The sequence below is a fragment of the Gossypium hirsutum genome, unplaced genomic scaffold (genome assembly GCF_007990345.1).
Source record: "Gossypium hirsutum isolate 1008001.06 unplaced genomic scaffold, Gossypium_hirsutum_v2.1 scaffold_1033, whole genome shotgun sequence".
In the NCBI taxonomy this organism is placed as follows: Eukaryota; Viridiplantae; Streptophyta; class Magnoliopsida; order Malvales; family Malvaceae; genus Gossypium; species Gossypium hirsutum.
Window position 1 is genome coordinate 1 of NW_024403411.1, and position 12,042 is coordinate 12,042.

General features: G+C 33.7%; 1 long non-coding RNA gene and 1 pseudogene across 1 annotated transcript; both read left to right on the plus strand.

Moving 5' to 3' along the window:
* Positions 1–33: 33 nt before the first annotated feature.
* On the plus strand, positions 34–3,829 carry LOC121203476 (lariat debranching enzyme-like; annotated as a pseudogene).
* A 1,216-nt stretch (positions 3,830–5,045) lies between these two features.
* LOC121227582 (uncharacterized) lies at positions 5,046–11,748 on the plus strand. Its single transcript, XR_005925148.1, has 6 exons — positions 5,046–5,648; positions 6,998–7,082; positions 7,164–7,254; positions 7,586–7,778; positions 9,062–9,127; positions 11,311–11,748. It is a non-coding gene; the product is annotated as an uncharacterized lncRNA (long non-coding RNA).
* The last annotated feature ends 294 nt before the right edge of the window (positions 11,749–12,042 follow it).

The following is a 12,042-nucleotide window of genomic DNA, read 5'->3' on the forward strand; positions in this document are numbered from 1 at the left end:
TTACCTCCGATCAAAGGTCAGTTTCCTTCCCATTATTCGAAATTTGAATCCTCAAATCTATCTCTTCTATCCATAGCACCCCATTTATTCGCCGAGTCCCTCTCTCTCTCTCTTGTCTGTTTTGAATTTCTTCCTCTCATTTTTTTCTAGTTTTGGGTGCACAGAAAGACGCTACACTAGGTTTTCTCTGCCGTTTCTGGTTTTTGTGATTTTTTGAATTTCTCTGCTTTATCGGTGACTGATTTCAGGTATGAATCATCACTTGTACTTTGTCTTTGTCTTTGCCATTTCATTTTGTAAATTCTCTAGTTTTAGTAAAGTCTCTTCTTTCCTTTCCCTTTTATCTCACTTAAGATAATGCTTTAAACTTTTTCACCTGTCTTTCTTTCTAATGTGACAGTCCGGATAGCCTACTGGTCTCGTGGATAAAAAACTGCTTCCTGGGATATGTAGTACTCCTCCTGTCCATAAATAACTATTTTTAGTTAGTATCTTTCTTGCCCTGTGTATACATTCATGGATTCCTTTCTATCTCTTTTGCAGGTGCAAAATCTATAATAAATAGAAGTTGAAACCGCTTATGGTATTGGAATTTTTGAAAACATTGTCTCATTTCGTCTCATTCATCTCCATTTTTTTTTAATTTAACAGATATTTTCTTTCGGTATCTGTTCTCCTGTCTTTCCATCCGTCCATGGCTCTTTTATTGTTAATCCTTCCGTCGCCCTTTTGATTCTTGTTTTAGTTTCAGATATATGCTTCTTTTTACTTCTATTTTCAGTGTGTTTTTGTCATGGTTTTTTGTTTTCACCTTTAGAGGATAAAGTCATTAAGAAAAAAAACCTAAGGTTTTAAGTTTTTCTCAAACCCTACCACAGTATTGTGTCCAATTCGAAACGATGAAGATAGCGGTGGAAGGGTGCATGCATGGAGATCTCGACAAGGTCTACGACACCATTAAATACATCGAAAACACTCGCAACATCAAAATTGACCTCCTCCTTTGTTATGGTGATTTCCAGGTTCTTTCTCTCACACACTCACTTTCTCCAATTTGTTGTTTTTATACGAAATTTTGTCACTTTCCAAATACCCATTTTTTTATATTAACTTAATTAACTTAATGTGGCCCCAAAATATAGGGAGATGAAGTCATTCTGGAAATACTATTCGGGTCAGGAGGTTGCCCCAGTTCCCACGATTTTTATCGGTGGAAATAATGAAGCTTCCAATTATTTATGGGAATTGTAAGTCACCCCCTTTTCTTCATATGTTCTAGCTCGGGGACTCTGATTCTTTTATGAAAAGGCCTTGAATTTTACCTTCTGCTAAACTTTAGGTATTATGGGGGATGGGCAGCACCTAATATATACTTCTTGGGGTATGCTGTGGTTGTGAAGTTTGGCAATATCCGTATCGATGGACTTTCCGGAATTTACAATGCGCGTAATTATTGTTTAGGTTGGGTATGAAGTTCTTTTCTTGTCTATTCTATGTTTATTCTGGAGTTCTTTTAATGGTGATTGTATATTTACTGCAAGCGAGTGTCAGATATGTTATATTGATTCTTATTTAGGGTGGAGAGTCGAAGCTTTGAAACTGAAATGAATTAGCTTTTCCTTGAGCAGGACACCATGAAATGCCACCTTATAATGACAATACTATCAGGTCTGTGTATCATGTTCGGGAGTACGATGTTCACAAGCTCATGCTCCTAGAGAAACTGATTGATATTTTCCTTTCACACGATTGGCCGCTCAGCATCACTGATTATGGGAACTGGCAACAACTTGTTTGCTGCAAAAAAACATTTCAAAGGTGAGGTAATTATATTCAATTGGTGGAAATGGACATATGTGATAGAATGAAAATCTTCATATCAAGCGTCTTCAGTTTTCTTGTTGACCATTCCTGGTTGCTTGTTGGTTGACACATATTTCCTAGATCCAGCAAGGAACTCTTGGAATCAAACCTGCTGCTCAGCTGCTCAAAAAACTCAGACCATCGTATTGGTTTTCGGCTCACTTGCACTGCAAATTCACCGCTCTTGTTGAACATGAAGAGGGTGGTCGAGTGACAAAATTTCTTGCACTCAATAAATGCCTTCCAGGGCGCAAGTTCTTGCAGGTATCTGTCATATGTTCTGACCATTTCATTTAGGTTCTTTCTTTTGGTCTTTGCTGGAAGCTAATAAATGAATTCTGGCTTTCTCTGATCTTTTAGGTTGTTGATATTGATCTGATCTAGGACCTTATGAGGTTCAGTACGATGAAGAATGGCTGGCAATAACACGGAAATTGAACTGTCTTTCCTTTGACCTTCCGATGTGGAGACATTGGGTGTGTGTATATATGACATTTTTGTTTTGACCATGCCACTCATCTCACTCTCTCTCTCTCTTGGGTGGGGTGGACTAATGTTTTATTTGAAAATGTGCAATTTTCTATTTTTGCAAGGACTATTACTCTACAAGAACTTGTGAGCTGACAACTGCTGTTCTAATAGGTAGGAGAACAAAGCTCGACATGCAAGATTGTTGTCAATGGGTTAAGAGCAGGATGGAAGACAGAGGAGCCAAACCTTGTGAATTTTCTCAAACAGCTCCACCTCACAAACCCTTTGATTCTTACTTTTTCTGGTAAATAATATGGTGATATTTTGATGCTTTTCCTTCTTTGAGCTGCTAATAGTATCTCCATTAATGGTTCTATCTTTTGGATTTAAGAAACTTACCATATATGTTTGCATATTTATACCATAGGCATCTCAATATTACTGTCACAGTGGTTATGAAACACTATCCTTCATTTTTTATCTTCTTTTAGCTCAATTAATTGTTGGTTAGTGAATGCGTTCTTTTTTATTTAGATTTGCAACTAGAATAATCATGACTTTTGCAATTTGTTTTTGCTCGATTTCTTTTTTAATTATTAAAATTTTCTCACCTTTTGTAGGTTCTCCCCGTAATCCTCAGATTGTATCTTTTTTGGAATTACTAGATCTTCCTTATGTTCTTGATAATGCATCGGACTCCAGGGATACTCCTTCTTCATTGCCTCAAAAGGGTAAAGAGTTTTCTATTTACCTTGTCCCACTCAGTTTTGATGCCTTGTCCCTTTATACGGTAGTTAATCTTCATTGTGATGCAGTCAAACCTAGAGTATACATGAATCTAGGAATACCTTTTGCTTCTCGTGTTTAATATGGTGCTAATGCTCTCCAATATAGTTTAATGGGATAGATAATTGATCATTTGCTTTCAACCAAGGTAGAACATTGAATACGCCTAATGTTTTGAGCTTTGTGCATATCATACGTAATGCTATAACTTTACCTCGTCCATGTTGATCGAACTAAATCCATTAATTTCTTAAGGTGACATCGTTTTTCTTGTTGGTTCATTAGATGATTACAGTGAAGACATTCCCAATGAAGATGAGATTGATCTAGCAGATGATGCAGAACGGAATAATGAAAATCGGTGCTCATGAATATGAATAATATTTTCTATCAACCAAGAGGTTTATTAGTGCAAAAAGATTGATAGCAATATCTTGCTATACTATGACGCTTTACTTGTTTGTGAAGTTGGCAACTTGGTTTAATGGCCCACACTTTTCCAACTTTCATCAGTAGAGGAGAGCACCTATACAAGTTTCTTTCTTTCTTTGTATCTAAAATAATGTATAAACATCAAATATTATATCAATAGCTTTTATCACAGTCATTCATTATATGAGCTTGAATTTGGAATCTCAAATTTTTTGGGGCTTTTCTAATTGAATTGATGTTATTAATATGGATAAATGACAATAGCATGGAGTTTGTATCTTGCTTCTTGCAAATTTAGTAATTTGTTGTATTCCGACATCCAGGAACATCCAAGGCATGGCACCCTTAATCAGGCATGAACTTTGTTCTTTTTCAATAAGCAATTTTCAGACATGGCCATTGGTTACAATCCATTAGCACATTTATAAGATTATTAAATTGTTTAAAGGGATATTAGAAGGGTGAACTAGAAAAATTATAAAGGAAATTTTCGCATTTTATTCTTAGTTTTATAGAACTTAAAAGAACCTTTATTTTTAAGAAATTGTGATTTATAAATTGAAATGTAAATTTTGATATCGAAGAAACTAAGATTAGAATCAATGGTGAGATGTTAAAGCCTCTTAGAAGGCTGTGGAAGAACATGATGAGTCCAAAAGGTTGTTATATTATTTTTGGTGTTCAATCAATTGATTTAGGATGCTTGCAATGGAAATACATTAGAGTTTTATATTTGAGGTGGTATCAGTTTATGGAATAAGCTAGGGATTAGGTGGGGCTCTTGCTAGAGTTGGCACTGAAGTATTACATGAACGATGTTCAGAAGGTACAACTTTTTGAGTTACAGGTTTACTCTGTGATTATTTATATTCCTTGGATTGTGAATTTTATTTAGGGGCTTCTTATTGATATTGTGTTCATTAGAAGTTATAGAAGACACGTCACTATTTCATTTTATCTAAAAATTTTTACGTTTTCTGCCTTCTCCTTTACTTATATTTTATAGTTTCCCCAAATTCATAAATGCAATCACATTGATATGCTCGTTTCGTCCATGGTAATAAGCTGCCATACTTCCATTATTTTTTTGAGTAAAACAGCCTGGTATATTAAATAAAATAAAATTAATAGAACTGAAATACCTAGAATTTCAGATCCAATATAGACTTACAGACTTAATTATGCTTGCATATATGGACTATTTATGAAGTCTGATCTAATTTAATACGTAGATAACTCTAATCATCAATTAAATAATATATTTCAATTTAAAATTTATAAATAGTAAATTTATATTATCCTTTATATTTTTAGATATATATTTATTAAATTTTCTAACAATAAAATTATTTATGAATTGCTAGAAAAGTTTAAAATAGTTATATTAAAAATATATAGGTAATAAAAAACTTAACATTTCTTAGTTTGAAATGCCCAAAAACCACCTCAAATTTTAAATTTATCTTTGTTAGTCACTACATTTAACATCATTAAACTACCAGATTTTAATTATATTTTTTAATTCTTTATATATTTGATATAGTAAATAGTATTATCTTAAAAATAAATATATTTAGACATTGAGAATATAAAAGTGTATTAAATGAAATTTTGAAAAGTAAATAACTCAATTATCACTTTATTAAATGAGTGTATTAAATAGCAATAGTTACCGTTGGCAGGAGAAGATTCCTTCTGCCCGTTTTCATCAGTCTTTTCAAATCCCCTTCCTTTCCATTTCTTTACCATCTCTTTCTCTTCAAAATTTTCCTCTCTAATCCGTTTTCATCTCTTCCTTCTCAATCGTTTCTGCTTTTTATTTTTAATTTTTTTATTGTGATATTGGAATCACTTGCTTCATCCATAGATTTTGGGTTTTCAGCCCTAGGAAATATTGTTTCGGTTCGTCTTTTCAAATCTATGGATGTCGGTGTGGTTGTTCTTGTTGGATGATTTGAAAAAGAAAGAAATTCTGGTTCTGCAAGATTTCACCAGTCATGGCGTCTCTTTTATAGTCAATACTTTATTATTCATATTCTATGTTACATTGATTCTTATCCCAAATAGACACGCTATTCCTTTCATCGTATTGCACGGTAATGTTCTTATCCCAATATCTTTTCTTCTCAATTTTAGTGTTCTTATGCACTCTCCCATAGCTTAAATTCATTCTTTAATGCCCTAAAACTTGAGATGAATGGGGATTAGTCGCCAGTTTAACCTGATACCCATATTGTTTAAGCAATTGTGCCTTTGTATAAATTGTTAAAATTCTGTTAAATGTACGGGTTAAACAAGATTATATGCCAGTTTAACCTGAAACCCATATTTCATTTATTTGATATCGTATAATATTGACTGTCAAAGCAGTAGTAATTGTATTTTGGTTTTCTAATAATCTGGTTTGTTCGCAAGGTCGATTATTGTACAATGCATCACGGATTCCCCAAGCTTAAACATACCGATTCCTTTTCATCCATGATTGTCGAAATTATACAACTTTATGCTAGCTTAAACATACCGATTCCTTTTCATCCATTCAGAAAATCAACACATTCACACTCATACACATATTAACCATTTTCATCTCAATATAATACTCAAAGTTAGCTACATATAACTATCTCAAAATACTCAAACATAACAAACAAATACTCAACATGATTCTTTGCCTGGCAAGGTTTACCATTTACCTTTCTATTCCACCTGAATCTAAATAATTTTGAATCATGTCTAATGCCCTGTGAATACTATCATATTTTAGGAAAGAGAACAACCTATTGATTTAGCAAGCAAGAAAACCTTTTGAACACAAAGGATCTGTTTTCTTGTACGGCTGCATTTTGTGTTTGCATTTGCTGGTTTGATATAGCCACTTTGGTGTACCATGCAATGTTCATTTCTTATATATGAAAACTTTTACTGAAAAGGGATAGAAGGAGCTATTTTTCGTTTAAACATTGAAGTTTGCAATATGATTGATATCATGTTTATCTTAGTGGCCTGAGGCTTCAGTCAGAGTACCAGCTCTAAGGCTGCAGTCTTTGCCTGGCTGCTAATGTTCTGGATCTAAGCTATTATCATTTGTTGTCACATGAACTAGTAGTGCATTACATTTCACTTATCATCCGCTTCTATTTATTCTTGAACCATGTCAAAACCTTTTTGGCTTAATTAAAAATAATTTGAATGGATAAGGTTCCATCTTAAACTATGTCTATATCAAGCCTATGAAGTGTAATGTTTCACATTTATTGCAAATTGTTTTGGATGATTAATGTGTCTGCTTGCCATAATCTTGAGACTTACATGGATTATGCAAGACCTTTTTGTACTTCTGTTATTCTTGATTAATGCATCTGCAGTTTTACGTGGTCTTTACTGGGGTCCATATATTTGACTTTGTAGACAAAATGTAATTCACTGATTAGATATCTCTGTACAGGCTATTGAAGCAATGATGCGTGCTCAGGAAGCCGATCCTACCAATCTGGAAGTACTTCATGCTCTTGGTGTGAGTCATACAAATGGTTAGTGAAAGCTTATTGCTTTAATCAAGATGAGATTAAAATTTTGGAGTGTCAAACAAATAATACTGTTTGAAAGTTCAGAATTGGAGCAGACTATTGCTTTAAAGTATCTCACCCAAAGTATGGTACTCTTGCGCCACCGGAGCTTGCTGATTCTGTGTATTATGCTGATGTAAGTACACTAGGGGATAATTCTTTGTTTTTTTGGTTGGTTTTTGTCTTTTGGAACAATGCCTTGATATTGCAATCTTGGTTTGAGTGTAAGCTGCTTCCTCTAATGTTACTGTGGGATAGTTTGCTTATGTTGTGAATGCTGTGATTACAAGAGTGTCTTTTTTGCATATGGTTTCCATGACTGCAGTGATTATATTTTGGACTTAGAGTTTTACATACGGTGACAGGATATAAATTTCCTTAAGATTACTAGAAGCTTATCCCTAACATTACATTTTGGAAATGTTATTGTTATATTCTGGTGTTAATCGAAGTGTTTTCTGCCATAGAGGTTGCTAGATTATTCAATGAAGTTGGTCAGATGTCTCCTGAGGATGCTGATGTACACATTGTCCTTGGTGTTCAGTATAATTTGTCGGGAGAATATGATAAGGCCATTGCATCTTTCAAAACTGCTTTGAAACTTAAACCTAATGATTATTCTCTTTGGAACAAGCCTGGTGCAACATACCTTATCAACAGGTAGCTTCTTCATGATTCCCCCTTGAATGGTGGTGTCTTATCTGTATACCATCTGATATGTTAATTTCATAATTACTTTTTTTATAATTAAAAATTTATTTTCCCTATCCTAAAATTTTGGGGTTCTCTTTACTAAGTTGGAGCATCTGTCCCCTTGAATGGTGGTGTCTTATCTGTATACCATCCTATATGTTAATTTCATAATTACTTTTTTTATAATTAAAAATTTATTTTCCCTATCCTAAAATTTTGGGGTTCTCTTTACTAAGTTGGAGCACCTGTAATGTGTGAAATTCAAAATATATGAGTACTAGGATTTTACTAAGAATCAGTTTGTATGGTGTGTTGGTCACTATTTTGCATGTTAGGCCAGAATAAAAAAAAATGAATTATGAAGGTGTTGACAATGTCGGCAAGGGTGCTGTAACTACCTGAACCATTTGAGGTGCAAGATGTAAAAAAAGCACTTTTTTGAGTAAATTAAGGTGAATATGTAAATTTGTGCTTCTTGAATCAAGGGGGCTTTCTCGCTTCTATACAAAAAAGTGTGCCTAGGTTGTGCTTAATCAATTGAAAGGATGGCATAAAGAAATGCAAAACATGTGATAACCCAACATGTTAATCTTCTGTGTGTCAAACTCTTATAGGTTGCATCATCTTTTCCTCTATTTCTCTTCTTTCTTATCTTTCGATTGTAAAGTGATGCATTGGTGTGTTATAGAGCTCTCTTATAGAGTTGAATTATTTACTTGCTCCATCTTTGTAACCTTAGGCTGCTAAAAAGATTCTCCAAATAACATGTTGCACCTAGGTTGCATCATCTTTTCCTCTATTTCTCTTCTTTCTTATCTTTCGATTGTAAAGTGATGCATTGGTGTGTTATAGAGCTCTCTTATAGGGTTGAATTATTTACTTGCTCCATCTTTGTAACCTTAGGCTGCTAAAAAGATTCTCCAAATAACATGTTGCACCTAGTTGGACCTTCGAAAATAGACTAGCTCTTCTATTAAGCTCCATGTAATTAGTTATTTGATTTTTGAAGCTATTTGTTAATTTAGATGATTTGATTATGCACTTCCTCAATTTACATATACCCTTGATCATCTCTTTCAAAATGCCTTTTTTAATGCATTCAGATCTTGCATATGCAGTTTGATTTGTTTAGCCTCTGTTACTGAGATTGTCCATTTAAAATTATTTGATGATAAACTTCCCTTTACCTGTGGTGGCCATATTTTCAGCACTATTGAATTTAGTCTTTTGGTCTATGTCTGGATCTTTAGGCACTAGATTTGAAGCCAAACTATGTGCGTGCTTGGGCAAACATGGGTAGCAGTTACGCCAACCAGGTTTGTTATATCTTGCACTGTTCTCTCATTGTCTTGACATTCATGAAAAGGGAACTACATTTCTCTACCCCTCTAAATATTTTATTTTACAATCAAGATCCATTGTCATTAGCTTCTTTCTCTCTCTCGAAAAAGGAAAAGAAAAGGTTTGAATTCATGAATCAGCGGTAGCTTCTTCCGAATGAGTGAGTCAAGGTAGTGCTAGTGTTTCTTTCAAGGTATAAATTTTGATTCTTTAAAAAAATCTTGTTTTTTCTTCATCTCTTTTTATTCTTTTTGGTTTCTGATCGAGGAAAATCGAGGGAAATTTGTATCAAACTTGACATTAGTCCTTGTTCTTTTTAAATAATTCCTGATTCACCTGTGAGTTGGCAAATTCTGTTCATCCTGCATTTCCCGGAAGTCAAACAGGAGACTTAAATGTTTTTAATATCTTAAAGGGGGAATCAAAATAAAATACTAAGTGACCGTTAAAATGGCCCAAAACTGATTTATTAGCCGTTTATTAAATATCTCTTCAATCTATGCACATTTATTATCCGTTTCTTTCTATCTCTCTGTCTCTTGGTCTCCCTCTTTTGTTTTCTTTTTCTTCCTCATTTATTCTGTTTTCATAACAAATCCTCAAATATATCTCTTCAATCCAAATCTCCTCCCATTTCTTTATCGGTTCTTTCTCTCTGTCACTTTTCAATTTCTTTCCTCTCATTATTTTAGCTTTGGGTAACAAAAGGCCAAAAAAAAAGCACACACCCTGCACCGTTTTTTGTGGTTTTTGAAATCCACTGCTTCATCCGAGACAGATTTCAGGTATGAATCTTTGCTTCAACATTTGTCTTTTTGCTTTTTGGTTTTTTCATCTCTGGTTTGGAGTGTTGTGTTTAGCTGTGTGGGTTTGGGGTGTTGTTGGTTCAGGTTTGCAGTCTTTGGTCTGACCAAAGTAAAGTCTCTTCTTTCCTCTCCTTTTTATCTCACTTAAATAATGCTTTAAACTTTTTCTGCTGGCTTTCATTCTAATATGACTGTCCACATAGCCTACTGGTCTCGTGTATAAAAAACTGCTTTCTAGTCTGATGTCCTGCATAAGAAAAATCTCTGATTGGCTAGATTTTAAGTACTGTGAAACCAGTATCCGAATTGCTTAGTCAACCATCAGGAAATAGGCACACATGAATGACTTTAATTAAATAATTCTCTACAATAATTAGTTTAAACGATCGGTCTGAGGTCTGTGCTTGTAAATCCTTGAATGAGATAGATCTGTCCTTGGAATATGTAGTACTCTTCCTGTCCAGAAATGACTGTCTTTAATTTGTATCTTTCTTGCCCTGTAGCAGCAAGAAGTACACATTCATGGATTCCTTTCTATCTCTTTTGCAGGTGCAAAATCTATAATAAATAGAAGTTGAAACCGCTTACGGTATTGGAATTTTTGAAAACATTGGCTCATTCCGTCTCATTCATCTCCACTTTCTTTTTAGAAAAATGGATGTTTTCTTTCGGTCCCTGGTCTCCTGTCTTTCCATTCGTCCATGGCTATTTTATTGTTAATCCTACCGTCGCTTTTTACATTCCTGTTTTAGTTTCAGATATATGCTTCTTTTTTACTTCTATTTTCAGAGTGTCTTTGTCATGGTTTTTGTGGTTTTCACCTTTAGAGAATCACTGTTTCGTAGACATCACTGTTTTGTTCCGTGTTACAAATCTATTGATCTCGTTCTGTTTATTCTTTTTGTTTGTTTCCTGTGTACTTTTGTCAGAGATTTTGATTTTCAGCTTTAGAGAAAGTCTTTCTTTCAGTATTTGAAACTATGGATCACGTTCCTTATTCCTTTATTCTCTCCTGTTTTTCCCTTATTTCTAACGTTCCTTCTCCTTTATCAACTACTGTTTTTTCCCTTGTTTTCAAATATTTCCTTCTCTCCTGTTCTCTTTCTCCCAGCCTCATTTCTTGTCCTTTCTTTCTTCATACACACAAAGATGGTACACTAGGTACAGGCTTTTCATGAGAGAAATCCCAAGTTTTGTTTGCCGTTTCTGTTATTTGTGATTTTTGAAATCCCCTAATTCATCGGATATTGATTTCAGGGATGAATATGTATTTGTCTCTTTCCTTTTCATCTCTGTTTTTAGTTTCAAATCTATGCTTCTTTCTACTAATATTTTCAGTGGACTTTTGCCAGGGTTTTCGGTTAAGGAGTGATGGGAGTCTGACCCTTTTTGCAAATGCACTGTAAGTTGCTTCAATTGTGAAAGTCTCTAAATCTTTGTGTTCTCTTTTTGCACGCTTGTTTGTGATCCATTCTTTTGCTCGGGCCACAGCTTTGGTTCTGTTTTTATTTTTTAGTATTTTGGGTAGGGTTTTTTGGGATGGGTTTGTGTTGTTTTTATGTCCGGTTTTCTTACGATAGTATTTAATTTTAAAAAGATTGGTAAAATATTTTTGATCATAACTGTTTAATTTTGAAACAACTGTTTTAAAATTAAATAAATTTAAAAAACTTTATTGTAATTTAAATTTTTTAGGTTTTTTTAATAAAATTTTTTTGTATTATGCATGTCACATAATTAAGAATGATTTGAATATTTTATTATCTATTAGTTTTCTTTGCAAAACATTCACTTTGGAATATGTAAAAAGTCTATTAAATTTGTCCAGTAGGTTTTATTTGTCAGTGATTTTGGTTTTTAATAAATATAAATCCTTCTTCTTTGCCTTTTTACATCTATTTTTTGTGGGTTTTTGTCACTTACCTAAACTTGTTTTATGTTTTTTAATTTTTGAGTTCTGTGTTTCCCTCTGTTGTATTTTTTTTTGTTTCGCGTTACGGTTCTTACATTATATTTTGTGCTTAGCTGAATATTGTTGGGCTGGGGTTATTGGGACTTTCGTTTCAGTGTTAAATTCTGTGTAC